This window comes from Triticum urartu, chromosome 5A, assembly GCF_056163025.1.
Source record: "Triticum urartu cultivar PI428250 chromosome 5A, HENAU_Tu73, whole genome shotgun sequence".
In the NCBI taxonomy this organism is placed as follows: domain Eukaryota; kingdom Viridiplantae; phylum Streptophyta; class Magnoliopsida; order Poales; family Poaceae; genus Triticum; species Triticum urartu.
This window is the reverse complement of record NC_141877.1, coordinates 66434547-66452851: the sequence shown is the minus strand read 5'-3', so window position 1 is coordinate 66452851 and position 18305 is coordinate 66434547.

Here is an 18305-nt window from a genome sequence, read left to right as displayed (position 1 = left end):
GCCCCCCTACATCGTGGGCCCCCTGGTGACCCTCCGGTGGCCATCTTCTACTATATGAAGTATGTTGATGGGAAAAAATAACAAGCCATCTTGTTGGACGAAACTCTGCCGCCACGAGGCAGAACCTTGGCGGAACCAATCTAGGGCTCTGGCGGAGCTGTTCTGCCGGGGAAACTTCCCTCCCAGAGGGGGAAATCATCGCCATCGTCATCACCAACGCTCCTCTCATCAGGAGAGGGCAATCTCCATCAACATCTTCATCAGCACCATATCCTCTCAAAACCCTAGTTCATCTCTTATATCCAATTCTTGTCTCCAAGTCCGGGATTGGTGCTAGTAGGTTGCTAGTAGTGTTAATTACTCCTTGTAGTTGATGCTAGTTGGTTTAATTGGTGGAAGATCATATGTTCAGATCCTATGTGCATATTAATACCCCTCTGATTATGAACATGTTTACGCTTTGTGAGTAGTTACATTTGTTCCTGAGGACATGGGAGAAGTCTTGCTATTAGTAGTCATGTGAATTTGGTATTCATTCGATATTTTGATGAGATGTATGTTGTCTCTCCTTTGTTTGGGCCTAGAGGGAGGCATTGGGAAGTAATAAGTAGATGATGGGTTGCTAGAGTGACAGAAGCTTAAACCCTAGTTTATGTGTTGCTTCGTAAGGGGCTGATTTGGATCCATATGTTTCATGCTATGGTTAGGTTTACCTTAATACTTTTGTTATAGTTGCGGATGCTTGAAATAGAGGTTAATCATAAGTGGGATGCTTGTCCAAGTAAGGACAGTACCCAAGCACCGGTCCACCCACATACCAAATTATCAAAGTACCGAACGCGAATCATATGATCGTGATGAAAACTAGCTTGATGATATTCCCATGTGTCCTCGGGAGCGCTTTTCTCTATATAAGAGTTTGTCCAGGCTTGTCCTTTGCTACAAAAAGTATTGGGCCACCTTGCTGCACTTTATTTACTTTTGTTACTTGTTGCTCGTTACAAATTATCCTATCACAAAACTATATGTTACCACTTATTTCAGTACTTGCAGAGAATACCTTGCTGGAAACTGCTTATCGTTTCCTTCTGCTCCTCGTTGGGTTCGACACTCTTACTTATCGAAAGGATTACGATAGACCCCCTATACTTGTGGGTCATTAGTGAGAAACCCCGATTCATGTGGTCAATAAAGACGATAACTTCACCATCTTTGGGCTGAGGCCGTTCTTCGTCCGGGTTAGGGCACGATAAGACATAATGTTTTTCTCTGGCAGAAATCCAATGGTGACAAATTCTTTCAAGTTATCTTCAGTAACAGTGGAAGGGACCCAGTTGCAGACTGTTGGCGCTTTTGATGGCATGATGAAACAAGGGCAAGCTGAAAAGAAAGTAATTTGTCGGTTCAATTTATTGGTGGAGTTACAGATTCATGATTATAGTACAGATGAGTAATGGTGGCTTAAATAAAGGATTAATGATATATACAGGAAAAATGAGCCGGAGTCATAAGCCGCCATGACTAAAAATATTCAAAGGTTGCCTGAGCCAGAATTGACTAAGTACTGAGAAAAACATGTTTCAAAAGTGGTTGCTATCAGTTTGGATCAAAATGGCTCAAAAAAGGGAAATAAATCTAGACCTAAAACCATCACAGAGGAGTTCATCAGGTCTAAGGAGACCTTTTACAAGAAGAAAGGGATATGTTAGCCTATGAAATGGATGTAAAACAACTGTTGTATAGATTCTATATCTCTTTTCGATCTAAGGAGGGCGCAGTGGAGAAGTGCTACGTCTTGAGCTTGCGTTGGTTTTCCCCGAAGAGGAAGGGATGATGCAGCAGAGTAGCGTAAGTATTTCCCTCAGTTTTTGAGAACCAAGGTATCAATCCAGTAGGAGGCCATGCTCAAGTCCCTCGTACCTGCACAAAACGATAGCTACTCGCAACCAACACGATTAGGGGTTGTCAATCCCTTCATGGTCACTTACGAGAGTGAGATCTGATAGATATAATATTTTTGGTATTTTTGATATAAAGATGCAAAGTAAAAAGTAAAGGCAAAGTAAAAAAAGCAAAACAAGATTAAAGTGATGGAGATTGATATGATGAGAATAGACCGGGGGGTCATAGGTTTCACTAGTGGCTTCTCTCAAGAGCATAAGTATTCTACGGTGGGTGAACAAATTACTGTTGAGAAATTGACAGAATTTAGCATAGTTATGCGAATATCTAGGCATGATCATGTATATAGGCATCACGTCCATGACAAGTAGACCGAAACGATTCTGCATCTACTACTATTACTCCACTCATCGACCGCTATCCAGCATGCATCTAGAGTATTAAGTTAAAAATAGAGTAATGCCTTAAGCAAGATGACATGATGTAGAGAGATAAATTCATGCAATATGAAATAAAACCCATCTTGTTATCCTCGATGGCAACGATACAATACGTGCCTTGCTGCCCCTTTTGTCACTGGGAAAGGACACCGCAAGATCGAACCCAAAGCTAAGCACTTCTCCCATGGCAAGAACTACCAATCTAGTTGGCCAAACCAAACGGATAATTCGAAGAGACTTGCAAAGATAACCAATCATGCATAAAAGAATTCAGAGAAGATTCAAATATTATTCATAGATAGACTTGATCATAAACCCACAATTCATCGGTCTCAACAAACACACCGCAAAAAGAAGATTACATCGAATAGATCTCCACGAGAGAGGGGGAGAACTTTGTATTGAGATTCAAAGAGAGAGAAGAAGCCATCTAGCCACTAACTATGGACCCGAAGGTCTCAGGTAAACTACTCACACTTCATCGGAGGGGCTAGGATGATGTAGAAGCCCTCCGTGATGACGGCCCTCTTCCGGCGGAGCTTCGGAACAGGCCCCAAGATGGGATCTCGTGGATACAGAAAGTTGCGGCGGTGGAATTAGGTTTTTGGCTCCTGTTCTGATCATTTGGGGGTACGTGTGTATATATAGGAGGAAGGAGTACGTCGGTGGAGCACCGAGGGGCCCATGAGGCAGGGGGCGCCCCCACCCTCGTGACGTCCTCTTTGATCCCTTGCAGTAGGGTCCAAGTCTCCTGGATCACGTTCAGTGAGAAAATCACATTCCTGAAGATTTTATTCCGTTTGGACTCCGTTTGATATTTTGTTTCTCCGAAACACTGAAATAGGCAAAAACAGCAATTCTGGGCTGGGCCTCCGGTTAATAGGTTAGTCCAAAAAATAATATAAAAGTGGAAAATAAAGCCCAATATAGTCCAAAACAGTAGATAATATAGCATGGAGCAATCAAAAATTATAGATACGTTGGAGACGTATCAGGCATCCCCAAGCTTAATTCCTGCTCGTCCTCGAGTAGGTAAATGATAAAAAGAGAATTTTTGATGCAGAGTGCTACTTGGCATAATTTCAATGCAAATCTTCTTAATTTTGGTATGAATATTCAGATTAGAAAGATTCAAGACAAAAGTTTATATTGACACAAAAATAATAATACTTCAAGCATACTAACAAAGCAATTATGTCTTCTCAAAATAACATGGCCAAAGAAAGTTATCCCTACAAAATCATATAGTCTGGCTATGCTCTATCTTCACCACACAAAGTATTTAAATCATGCACAACCCCGATGACAAGCCAAGCAATTGTTTCATACTCTAACTTTTTCAAAACTTTTTCAATCTTCACGCAATACATGAGCGTGAGCCATGGATATAACACTATAGGTGGAATAGAATGGTGGTTGTGGAGAAGACAAAAAGGAGAAGATAGTCTCACATCAACTAGGCGTATCAACGGGCTATGGAGATGCCCATCAATAGATATCAATGTGAGTGAGTAGGGATTGCCATGCAACGGATGCACTAGAGCTATAAATGTATGAAAGCTCAACAAAATAATCTAGTGGGTGTGCATCCAACTTGCTTGCTCACGAAGACCTAGGGCAATTTGAGGAAGCCCATCATTGGAATATACAAGCCAAGTTCTATAATGTAAAATTCCCACTAGTATATGAAAGTGACAACATATGAGACTCTCTATATGAGGAACATGGTGCTACTTTGAAGCACAATATATGAGACTCGCTATATCATGGTGCTACTTTGAAGCACAAGTGTGGACAAAGGATAGTAGCATTGCCCCTTTTTGGGCCTTCTTTTTTTCTTTGGCCTTTCTTTTTTTGGGGACAATGCTCTATTGAATGATGATCATCACACTTCTATTTATTTACAACTCAATGATTACAACTCGATACTAAAACAAAGTATGACTCTATATGGATGCCTCCGGCGGTGTACCGGGATATGCAATGAATCAAGAGTGACAAGTATGAAAAAATTATGAACGGTGGCTTTGCCACAAATACTATGTCAACTACATGATCATGCTAAGAAATATGACAATGATGGATGTGTCATGATGAACTAGATGGTGGAAAGTTGCATGGCAATATATCTCGGAATGGCTATGGAAATGCCATAATAAGTAGGTATGGTGGCTGTTTTGAGGAAGGTATATGGTAGGTGTATGATACCGGTGAAAGTTGCATGGTATTAGAGAGGCTAGCAAGGGTGGAAGGGTGAGAGTGCGTATGATCCATGGACTCAAAATTAGTCATAAAGAACTCATATACTTATTGCAAAAATCTATAAGTTATCAAAGCAAAGTACTACGCGGATGCTCCTAGGGGGATAGATTGGTAGGAAAAGACCATCGCTCGTCCCCGACCGCCACTCATAAGGAAGACAATCAATAAATAAATCATGCTCCGACTTCATCACATAATGGTTCACCATACGTGCATGCTATAGGAATCACAAACTTCAACACAAGTATTCTTTAAATTCACAACTACTCCACTAGCATGACTTTAATATTATCACCTCCATATCTCAAAACAATTATCATGCTTCAATCTTTTCTTAGTATTCAACACACTCAAAAGAAAGTTTCACAAATCTTGAATACCAAGCATATTATTATTAAGAAAATTACCATGCTATTAAGATACTCCCAAAATAATTTAAGTGAACCATGAGATATCAATAGTTTCTTTAAAACAAATCCACCACCGTGCTCTAAAAGATATAAGCGAAGCACATAGAGTATTCTATCAAATTTTAATTCATGTATGGCTCTCTCAAAAGGTGTGTACAGCAAGGATTATTGTGGCATACTAACAAAAAAAGACACAAATAATACAAGACGGTCCAAGCAAAACACATATCATGTTGGTGAATAAAAATATAGCTCCAAGTAAATTACCGATGGAAGTGGACGAAAAGAGGGGATGCCTTCCGGGGCATCCCCAAGCTTTGACTTTTTGGTGCCCTTGGATTATCTTGGGGGTGCCATGGGAATCCCAAGCTTAGGCTCTTGCCACTCCTTGTTCCATAATCCATCAAATTCTTACCCAAAACTTGAAAACTTCACAACACAAAACTCAAAATAGAAAACTCGTGAGCTCCTTTAGCGAAAGAAAACAAAAGACCACTTCAAGGTACTTTAATGAACTCATTATTTATTTATATTGGTGTTAAACCTACTTTATTCCAACTTCTCTATGGATTATAAACTATTTTACTAGCCATAGATTCATCAAAATAAGCAAACAACACACGAAAAACAGAATCTGTCAAAAACAGAACAGTCTGTAGTAATCTGTAGCTAGCGCAAGATCTGGAACCCCAAACATTCTAAAATAAATTGCTGGACGTGAGGAATTTATCTATTAATCATCTGAAAAAAGAATTAACTAAATATATCTCTTCAAATAAAAATGACAGCAGTTCTCATGAGCGCTAAAGTTTCTGTTTTTTTACAGCAAGTTCAACAAGACTTTCCCCAAGTCTTCCCAACGGTTCTACTTGGCACAAACACTAATTAAACACAAAAAACACAACCAAAACAGAGTCTAGATAATTTATTTATTAATAAACAGGATAAAAAAGGAAGGAATAAAAATAAAATTGGGTTGCCTCCCAACAAGCGCTATCGTTTAACGCCCCTAGCTAGGCATAAAAGCGAGGATAGATCTAGGTATTGCCATCTTTAGTAGGAAATTCTTCAATTAGGCATATACCATCTTTAGGAATTTCTTTATTTTTATTAATTATCAAAATTTTAGGCACAAGATCGAAAAATTCATTTGTAATAAATGGTTCCTTGATGATAGCAAAAAGATTGGGATGAATACTTATAGATTTAAGATCAGCAGTTTCCTTACTAGATGATTCACCCTTATTTTTAGGAACATACATAAGCTTGGCAATTTTAGTAGGAGGACTAGGAGTATTCTTTGTGGAAGAAAAAGCGGTTCCCAAATTTGTAATGATACCCTCAAGTTTATCAATTCTAGTAGAATCTAAGTTCATCTTCTCATTAACTATGGGTTCCTTTTTCTTAATATTTTTCAAAGGCATTCCTACCTTAGATCCATATTGAGTAATTTGATTGTGGATCTTTTTATCTAGATTTTCAATTGATTCAATAGTAGCAACTTTATTTTCAATAATTTCAAGTCTTTGCATAACATGCTCCAAAGTTAACATGGTTCCATTAACCAAAAGAGGTGGTGAGCCAAATAAATCTAACATAGCATTATAAGAATCAAAAGTATGGCTACCCAAGAAGTTCCCTCCGGTAATGGTATCGAGGATATATCTTTACCAAGGATTAACACCTACATAAAAATTGTGAAGAAGAACTAAGGTAGATTGCTTCCCGATAGATCTATTTTGAGCATTGCAAATTCTATACCAAGCATCTTTTAGATTTTCTCCCCCCCCCCTTTGTTTAAAATTAAGAACTTCACTCTCGGGAGACAACGGATAAGATATGAGACTAGTCATGACGACAAGAAAACAAACTAGCACGCGAGCAAACAAGAGGCAAGCGGAAAGGAGGTAAACAGAGAGGGAGGATAGAGAGAGAGAGGGCAAATAAAACGGTAAGGGTGAAGTGGGGGAGAGGAAAACAAGAGGCAAATGGCAAATAATGTAATGCGAGAGATAGGGATTATGATGGGTACTTGGTATATTGACTTTTTGCGTAGACTCCCCGGCAATGGCGCCAGAAATCCTTCTTGATACGTCTTGAGCTTGCGTTGGTTTTCCCCGAACAGGAAGGGATGATGCAGCAGAGTAGCGTAAGTATTTCCCTCAGTTTTTGAGAACCAAGGTATCAATCCAGTAGGAGGCCACGCTCAAGTCCCTCGTACCTGCACAAAACGATAGCTACTTGCAACCAACGCGATTAGGGGTTGTCAATCCCTTCACGGTCACTTACGAGAGTGAGATCTGATAGATATAATATTTTTGGTATTTTTGATATAAAGATGCAAAGTAAAAAGTAAAGGCAAAGTAAAAAGCAAAACAAGATTAAAGTGATGGAGATTGATATGATGAGAATAGACCCGGGGGCCATAGGTTTCACTAGTGGCTTCTCTCAAGAGCATAAGTATTCTACGGTGGGTGAACAAATTACTGTTGAGAAATTGACAGAATTTAGCATAGTTATGCGAATATCTAGGCATGATCATGTATATAGGCATCACGTCCGTGACAAGTAGACCGAAACGATTCTGCATCTACTACTATTACTCCACTCATCGACCGCTATCCAGCATGCATCTAGAGTATTAAGTTAAAAATAGAGTAATGCCTTAAGCAAGATGACATGATGTAGAGAGATAAATTCATGCAATATGAAATAAAACCCATCTTGTTATCCTCGATGGCAACGATACAATACGTGCCTTGCTGCCCCTTCTGTCACTGGGAAAGGACACCGCAAGATCGAACCCAAAGCTAAGCACTTCTCCCATGGCAAGAACTACCAATCTAGTTGGCCAAACCAAACGGATAATTCGAAGAGACTTGCAAAGATAACCAATCATGCATAAAAGAATTCAGAGAAGATTCAAATATTATTCATAGATAGACTTGATCATAAACCCACAATTCATCGGTCTCAACAAACACACAGCAAAAAGAAGATTACATCGAATAGATCTCCACGAGACAGGGGGAGAACTTTGTATTGAGATTCAAAGAGAGAGAAGAAGCCATCTAGCTACTAACTATGGACCCGAAGGTCTGAGGTAAACTACTCACACTTCATCAGAAGGGCTAGGATGATGTAGAAGCCCTCCGTGATGACGACCCTCTTCCGGCGGAGCTCCGGAACAGGCCCCAAGATGGGATCTCGTGGATACAGAAAGTTGCGGCGGTGGAATTAGGTTTTTAGCTCCTGTTCTGATCATTTGGGGGTACGTGTGTATATATAGGAGGAAGCAGTATGTCGATGGAGCACCGAGGGGCCCACGAGGCAGGGGGCGCGCCCTAGGGGGCGCCCCCACCCTCGTGATGTCCTCTTTGATCCCTTGCAGTAGGGTCCAAGTCTCCTGGATCACGTTCAGTGAGAAAATCACGTTCCCGAAGATTTTATTCCGTTTGGACTCCGTTTGATATTTTGTTTCTCCGAAACACTGAAATAGCCAAAAAAACAGCAATTCTGGGCTGGGCCTTCGGTTAATAGGTTAGTCCCAAAAATAATATAAAAGTGGAAAATAAAGCCCAATATAGTCCAAAACAGTAGATAATATAGCGTGGAGCAATCAAAAATTATAGATACGTTGGAGACGTATCAAGAAGCTACAAAGAATCTATGCCGACCAGTGAAGAACACAAGAAGGAAACTTCACGAACCGTAATGCAGATCTATAGGGGTGAGAAAGCGAGAGCTTACGGATGCAGAGCTGCTGCGGAAGATCATTGTCGTTCTCTGGACACGCTCAGGGTGATGCAGCGGCCGGAGTTGAGGATGATGGTGCGCTGCGGCGGTGACGGAGCTCGAGCGGCAGAAGGAGTTGCGAGAGGAAGAAGAAGAAAGAGGAAGGACCGGTTGTGCCTATTTATAAGGGATAAGTGAAAGGGCAGGCGCGAAAATCGAGGAAGACCGAAGTAATGATTATCCAACTAAATGGACGCCTCGATTTTCGGAAGACATTAAGATAAGGATCCGTTGAAGATGACGTCATGGCGGTTTTCCAAATTTTCTGAAGATGACGTCATGGCGGGTAACAGAGCTTTTACAAAACAGCAGAAGAGGGATTTTGTCTAAGTGTTGGAGATTGATAAGAACAAAGTTCAAATCAACCTGGGGCCTAATGTTGGGAATATAACTACTAGGTATGACCCGCCCAGGAGGGGCCGGGTCAATATTCATGGCAGGTTATTAAAAGAAGCCCAGTGAATATACAAGGCGCTGGGTTTTTATAAGACTTGTAGTAGGCCCAAGCCCAAAGGCGGCTTAAGGCCTGTAATTGTAAACCACCATGTATAGTTAAGACTTGTAAAGAAAGGCATGTAAAATAAGTCACCGAGCCGGACATGTTGTATGAGCCGGCCGGGACTCTGTAGGCCGCCAGGCGTCTACCCGTGTATATACGGGGACGACCCGGCGGCGGCTTAGAAAAAGAAACAAGAGATCGAGAGCCAAGCTAGCGGATTACGCTCCTTGGTCATCGAAACCTAGAAATACGACAACAATCGGACTAGGCCTTACCTTCACCGCAAGGGGCCGAACCAGTATAAACCTCTCGTGTCCTTTGTCCCGATTAACCCATTTAAGCTTCCTAGTTGCGATGGCTCCATGACTAAGTTCTTTCACTAGGACATCTACCGTGACAATTCCACGACACCATCACTATTATCTTTACTATTTTTCTTAGTTCGATCCTTTTGATAATATCTTGATCTACTAGAATAAAGTTTTAGTATGATCTAGTTGTGAGTTTACTTTATGATTCTTCTATGTAATCGAGTCCATGAGCTATATATAATAAAGATTAGTGTTGAGTCAAGGGCTTGATTATCTTGCTATGATCTTGAGGGAATAAAATAAAAGAGAAAGAATAAAAAGAAATAAAGAGATCATATGGATCTTATGGAGAGTAATGAGCTCACATATAAAGAGTATGATGAATAAAAGTTATTGAGAGTTGACAAACATAGTTTTGGTCATCATTGCAATTAATAGGAAGTAATAAAGAAAGAGTGGTCTTCACATATAAATATACTATCTTGGACATCTTTTATGATTGTGAGCACTCATTAAAGTATGATATGCTAAAGAGTTGATGTTGGACAAGGAAGACAATGTAATGGGTTATGTTTTCTTACATCTAAGATACATTATATTGTCATGGATCATACAACATGTTGAGCTCGCCTTTCCCTCTCATGCTAGCCAAGTTCTTTGCACCAAGTAGAAATAGTACTTGTGCTTCCAAATATCCCTAAACCCAGTTTTGCCATGAGAGTCCACCATACCTACCTTTGGATTGAGTAAGATCCTTCAAGTAAGTTGTCATCGGTGCATGCAATAAAAATTGCTCTCTAATATGTATGACTTATTAATGTGGACAAAATAAGCTTTATACGATCTTGTGATGTGGAAGAAATAAAAGCGACGGACTAAATAATAAAGGTCCATATCACAAGTGGCAACATAAAGTGACGTTCTTTTGCATTAAGATTTTGTGCATCCAACCATAAAAGCGCATGACGACCTCTGCTTCCCTCTGCGAAGGGCTTATCTTTTACTTTTATCTTCTACCTTATATAAGAGTCATGGTTATATTCACCTTTCCTTTTTACATTTTATCCTTTGGCAAGCACAATGTGTTGGAAAGATCCAGATTCATATAGCTAACTGGATGTGGGTTTGCATGAACTATTATTGTTGACGTTACCCTTGAGGTAAAAAGTTGGGAGGCAAAACTATAAGCCCCTATCTTTCTCTGTGTCCGATTAAAACTCCATACCCATAAGTATTGCGTGAGTGTTAGCAATTGTGAAAGACTAAATGATAGTTGAGTGTGTGGACTTGCTGAAAAGCTCTTATATTGACTCTTTCCTATGTTATGATAAATTGCAATTGCCTCAATGACTGAGATTAGAGTTTGTTGGTTCTCAATGAAGTTTATGATTCATACTTGAAATTGTGATTGAATTGTTACTTTAGCATAAGAGATCATATGACAATATATATATATATATATATGTTGCTGTTCTAAGAATGATCTTGATGCCCTCATGTCCGTATTTTATTTTATCGACACCTCTTTCTCCAATCAAGTGGACATATTTTTTGATTTGGGCTTTCGCTTGAGGATAAGCGAGGTCTAAGCTTGGGGGAGTTGATACTTCCATTTCGCATCATGCTTTTATATCGATATTTATTACATTATGGGCTGTTATTACACATTATGTCACAATACTTATGCCTATTCTCTCTTATTTTACAAGGTTTACATGAAGAGGGGGAATGCTGGCAGCTGGAATTCTAGGCTGGAAAAGGAGCAAATATTAGAGACCTATTCTGCACAGCTCCAAAAGTCCTAAAACTTCACGGAAGTTATTTTCAGAATATATAAAAAATACTGAGCGAAGAAAGCACCAGAGGGGGCCACCCACCAGCCACGAGGGTGGGGGCACGCCCCCTGCCTCGTGGGCCCCATGGTGGCCCTCCGATGCCCATCTTTGGCTATATGGAGTCTTTCGTCCGAGGAAAAATTATAAGCAAGCTCACAGGACGAAACTCCGCCGCCACGAGGCGGAACCAATCTAGGGCTCCGGCGGAGCTGTTTTGCCGGGGAAACTTCCCTCCGGGAGTTGTTCCGTCAACGATCCTCTCATCGGGAGGGGGTCAATCTCCATCAACATCTTCACCAGCACCATCTCATCTCAAACCCTAGTTCATCTCTTGTATCCAATCTTTGTATCCAAACCACAGATTGGTACCTGTGGGTTGCTAGTAGTGTTGATTACTCCTTGTAATTGATGCTAGTTGGTTTACTAGGTGGAAGATTATATGTTCAGATCCATTATGCATATTAAGACCCCTCTGATTATGAACATGAATATGCTTTGTGAGTAGTTACGTTTGTTCCTGAGGACATGTGAGAAGTCTTGCTATAAGTAGTCATGTGAATTTGGTATTCGTTCGATATTTTGATGAGATGTATGTTGTCATCCCTCTAGTGGTGTCATGTGAACGTCGACTACATGACACTTCACCTTTGTTTGGGCCTAGAGGGAGGCATTGGGAAGTAATAAGTAGATGATGGGTTGCTAGAGTGACAGAAGGTTAAACCCTAGTTTATGCGTTGCTTCGTAAGGGGCTGATTTGGATCCATATGTTTCATGCTATGGTTAGGTTTACCTTAATACTTTTATTGTAGTTGTGGATTCTTGCAATGGGGTTTAATCATAAGTGGGATGATTGTCCAAGTAAGGACAGTACCCAAGCACCGGTCCACCCACATATCAAATTATCAATGTACCGAACGCGAATCATATGAACGTGATGAAAACTAGCTTGACGATAATTCCCATGTGTCCTCGGGAGCGCTTTCCTTCATATAATAGTTTGTCCAGGCTTGTCCTTTGCTATAAAAAGGATTGGGCCATCTTGCTGCACCTTATTTACTTTTATTACTTGCTATTCGTTACAAATTATCTTATCACAAAACTATCTGTTACCGATAATTTCAGTGCTTGTAGAGAATACCTTACTGAAAACCGCTTATCATTTCCTTCTGCTCCTCATTGGGTTTGACACTCTTACTTATAGAAAGGACTACGATAGATCCCCTATACTTGTGGGTGATTAGATCCCCGTTGTAGGGTTTGCAATATGTTCATGGTTTGCTTATTGTCTGTGTTGCGTGAGTGATAGAAACACAAACTTGGATAAGTGGGTTATTGAAGGAAATATGCCCTAGAGGCAATAATAAAATTGTTATTTATATTTCCTTATATCATGATAAATGTTTATTATTCCTGCTGGAATTTTATTAACCAGAAACTTGAAACATGTGTGAATACATAGACAGAACAAAGTGTCCCTAGTATGCCTCTACTAGACTAGCAGCTCGTTAATCAAAGATGGTTAAGTTTCCTGACCATAGACATGTGTTGTCATTTGATGAACGGGATCGCATCATTAGGAGAATAATGTGATGCACAAGACCCATCCGTTGGCTTAGCATTATGATCGTTGAGTTTTATTGCTATTGCTTTCTTCATGACTTATACATGTTCTCTGACTATGAGATTATGCAACTCCCGAATACCGGAGGAACACCTTGTGTGCTGATACGTCTCCGTTGTATCTACTTTTCCAAACACTTTTGCCCTTGTTTTGGACTCTAACTTGCATGATTTGAATGGAACTAACCCGGACTAACGCTGTTTTTTAGCAGAATTGCCATGGTGTTATTTTCGTGCAGAAATAAAAGTTCTCGGAATGACCTGAAAATCAACGGAGATTATTTTTGGAATATATAAAAAATACTAGAAGAAGAATCCATGTCAGGGGCGCACACCCTGTCCAAGAGGCTGGGGGCGCGCCTACCCCTCTGGGTGCACCCCCTGCCTCGTGGGCCCCCTGACGCTCCACCGACGTCAACTCCAACTCCATATATTCACTTTCGGGGATAAAAAAAATCAAAGAGAAGGATTCATCACGTTTTACGATACGGAGCGGCCGCCAAGCCCTAAACTCTCTCGGGGGGCTGATCGGGAGTCCGTTAGGGGCTCCGGAGAGGGGAATCCGTCGCCATCGTCATCATCAACCTCCCTCCATCACCAATTTCATGATGCTCACCGCCGTGCGTGAGTAATTCCATCGCAGGCTTGCTGGACGGTGATGAGTTGGATGAGATTTATCATGTAATCGTGTTAGTTTTGTTAGGGTTTGATCCCTAGTATCCATTATGTTCTGAGATTGATGTTGCTATGACTTTGCTATGCTTAATGCTTGTCACTAGGGCCCGAGTGCCATGATTTTAGATCTGAACCTATTATGTTTTCATGAATATATGAGAGTTCTTGATCCTATCTTGCAATTCTACATTCACCTATTATGTGTTATGATCCGTTAACCCAGAAGCGACAATAATCAGGACCATTACCGGTGATGACCGTAGTTTGAGGAGTTCATGTATTCACTATGTCTTAATGCTTTGGTCTGGTACTCTATTAAAAGGAGGCCTTAATATCCCTTAGTTTCCAATAGGACCCCGCTGCCACGGGAGGGTAGGACAAAAGATGTCATGCAAGTTCTTTTCCATAAGCACGCATGACTATATTCGGAATACATGTCTACATTATATTGATGAACTGGAGCTAGTTCTGTGTCACCCTATGTTATAACTATTGCATGATTGATCACATCCGACATAATTCTCCATCACTAATCCAATGCCTACGAGCTTTTCATATATTGTTCTTCGCTTATTTACTTTTCCGTTGCTACTGTTACAATCACTATAAAACCAAAAATATTACTTTCGCTACCATTACCACTACTATGATATTACTTTGCTACTAAACACTTTGCTGCAGATATTAAGTTTCCAGGTGTGGTTAAATTGACAACTCAGCTGCTAATACTTGAGAATATTCTTTGGCTCCCCTTGTGTCGAATCAATAAATTTGGGTTGAATACTCTACCCTCGAAAACTGTTGCGATCCCCTATACTTGTGGGTTATCAAGGCTATTTTCTGGCGCCGTTGCCGGGGAGCATAGCTCTATTCTTTGAGTCACTTGGGATTTATATCTGCTTATCATTATGAAGAACCTGAAAGATCAAAGAACCAAGATTTTTCCCTCAACTACGAGGGAAGGTAAGGAACTTCCATCTAGCTCTACAATTAATTCACCTTCTGTTTTGAGTAAACTTGCGACACCTACACATGCTATTGCTTCCGATAGGTCGCATGTTATTGATGATGCCACTTTTGCTTTGCATAATACTTACAATGAAACTACTTCTATGCTTGATAATACTGTGCCACTAGGTGAATTTCTTGATGAACAACTTGCTAGGGCTAGAGAGAATGAAATTATTGAAACCGATAATATTGATGAATGTGATGATGAAGATTCTCCCCCTAGATATGAATTGCCTATTGTTCCCGAGGGTTATGTTATGGATGAAGAAACTGCTAGAGACTTCTTAGCTTGCAATGATAGATCTGATCTTAAGAAATTATTAGCTAAGCTTAAAGAAAAGTCTTTGAATGCTAGAATGAAATATGACCCAGCTTTTTCTACTTCACCTAGCTTTATTACTGATAAGGATTATGATTTCTCTGTCGATCCTGAGTCAATTACTTTGGTTGAATCTGATTCTTTTTATGGCTATGAATCTGAAATTTTTGTGGCACATCTCACTTAATTAAATGATATAGCCACCCTGTTTACTAATGATGAGAAAAACTCGCAATTACTTTATCCTTCAGTTGTTTTCGTTCTCATTAAAGGGTGATGCTAAGACATGGTTTAATTCTCTTGATCCTGGTTGTGTGCGTAGTCCCTAGGATATGATTTATTACTTCTCTACTAAATATTTCCGCGCTCATAAGAAACAAGCTACCTTAAGGGAAATATATAATTTTGTGCAAATTGAAGAAGAGAGTCTCCACAAGCTTTGGGGAGGCTTCTCCGTTTACTTAATGCTTTGCTTGATCATCCTCTCAAGAAAAATGAAATACTTGATATCTTTTATAATGGACTAACCGATGCTTCTAGAGACTACATGAATAGTTGTGCTGGTTGTGTTTTCAGGGAAAGAACCGTCGATCAAGCTGAATTGCTATTGAATAATATGTTGACTAATGAAAATAATTGGACACTTCCTGAACCAACTCCTAAGCCAACTCCGAAGAAAAGGGGGATTCTATTTCTCAGTCCTGAAGATATGCAAGAGGCAAAGAAACCTATGAAAGAAAAAGGTATTAAAGTTGAAGATGTTAAGAATTTACCACATGTTGAAGAAATACATGGTCTTGATAACCCGAGACAGGTAGTAAAGGTAAATTCTCTCTATAGATTTGATAAATCTGAAATCCCATTTTCTAAGTTTGCTAGCCCATGCTTGGATGAGTTTGATGACTTTATTGTTAAACAAGAAAATTTCAATGCTTATGTTGGTAGATAATTGAAACACAATGCTGATATGCTTGAACACTTGAGTGATTATATGGCTAATGTTAAATGTGAACTTAAACTTATTAGTAAACATGCTTCTATGGTTACCACTCAAGTAGAACAAGTGCTTAAAGCTCAGAATGATTTGCTCAGTGAATTAAATAATAAGAAAAATGATAATGTTGTTAGAGTTATGGCTAGAGGAGGTAAAATGACTTAGGAACCTTTGTATCCCGAGGGCCATCCTAAGAGAATTGAGCAAGATTCTCAGAGAACTAATGTTGATGCACCTAGTTCTTTTAAAGGGAAGAAAAAGAAAAATGATAGGACTTTGCATGCTGCTAGTGAACCTGTTGCTGACACACCTGAGAATCCCAATGATATTTCTATTTCTGATGCTGAAACACAATCTGGTAATGAACATGAACATAGTGATAATATTAATGATGATGCTCATGTTGATGCTCAACCTAGCAATGCTAATGATGTAGAGATTGAACCTGATGTTGATCTTGATAACCCACAATCAAAGAATCGATGTTATGATAAGAGAGACTTTGTTGCTAGGAAGCATGGTAAAGAAAGAGAACCATGGGTTCAGAAACTATAACACCCCGGATATGATTTACCTAATAAGTAATCCAACTCTTGCCATTTCCGGCGTTAAGTTATTTAATTTCCTCGGGTTCGGGTTTTTGTCTCCGTGTGTTGTTGTTGTTGTTGTCATGCATCTCATATCATGTCATCATGTGCATTGCATTTGCATACGTGTTCGTCTCATGCATCCGAGCAATTTCCCCGTTGTCCGTTTTGCATTCCAGCGCCCCTATCTCCTCCGGTGGTCATTTCTACCTTCTTTTCGTGTGTGGGGATTAAACATTTCCGGATTGGACCGAGACTTGCCAAGCGGCCTTGGTTTACTACCGGGAGACCGCCTGTCAAGTTTCGTACCATTTGGACTTCGTTTGATGCTCCAACGTTAACCGAGGGACCGAGAAGGCCTCGTGTGTGTTGCAGCCCAAGACCCCTCCAATTTGGCCCAAAACCCACCAAAACCCTCTCCATCATCTAGAGCATTCGATCACGATCGCGTGGCCGAAAACCGCACCTCATTTGGACACTCCTAGCTCCCTCTATGCCTATAAATACACCCCCAACGAAATTCTCGGTTCCCCTCTCCCGAAACCCTAGATCCACTCCATCCGCCGCCGAACGAAATTCCGCTGGCCGAACAGCGTCCACCGCCGCCCGCAGCGAATCGTGAGCTACCACGTGTCAATCGCTGGCATCCTCCCGCCGAAGCCCGCCCGGGCCCAGGCGAGGCCCCCGCGGCCCGGATCCGTGGCGCCGCCCCGCGCCTTCGCCCCGCCGCCGCCTTCTCCCGCTCCGGCGATCGAGCCGGTCCAGCCCCGCCGCACGCCATCGCCGGAGTCCTCGCCAGCGCGAGCTCGCCGGTCCGGCCCCCGCGCCGCCCCGCGCCTTCCTCCTCGACGTTCGCGCCTCCTCCGCCGGCCGGATCCGGCGACCCGGCCCTCTCCGGCGTCCTCCACGTCCTCCCCGAAGCTACTTCGGTGAGCTCCCCGACGAACCTCGAAGTCCGTGCATGAACAGTGTTTTCAGATCCAGATCCGGATGGTTGACTTTCCTCCCGAAACCCTAATTATTTTGCTATGTTCATCATGCCGTAACTTTGCATCCGTAGATCCGTTTTGGGCGTGTAGCATATCAAAATGTTCGACTCAGAGAGCACATCATTTCATCTCATTGCATCATTTTCATTTGAGTTCATCTTGATGCCCGAAATGCTGTTGGAAGAGTGCTATTTGAGTTAATTGTCAGATCTGCTGCACCAAATAGCTATTTGTCATTTTTGCCATGATTAATGTGTGCATGATATGCCCCTGAGCTCTACATGTGTTTTGTTATATGCTTTGTCATCTTTCCATAGGTGCTATCCATGTATTTTTGTGATGTGTGTGGTGACTAGCACAAGCTTGCAAAGTGGTGCATTCGTTAATGCTGATTTCAGGGACTTAGCAATTTCACTAAGTCCTTGATCTGTTTTTATCAATATGCCATATGTTCATGTTGTTTCCTAGTGATCCGTGCCTCTTTTGAGGATGATCAGTAAGGATGATTTGTTAATCTTGTAGTGCTCTATCAATCCATGTCTTTGTTTGCAATTATGGAGCACCTTAGCTTGAGTCAATCAAGCTCTACATTTGCTATTTCGTGAATCTGGGCAGATTGTCTACTTGTTAGCGATTTTGCCGAGGATGTTGTAGTT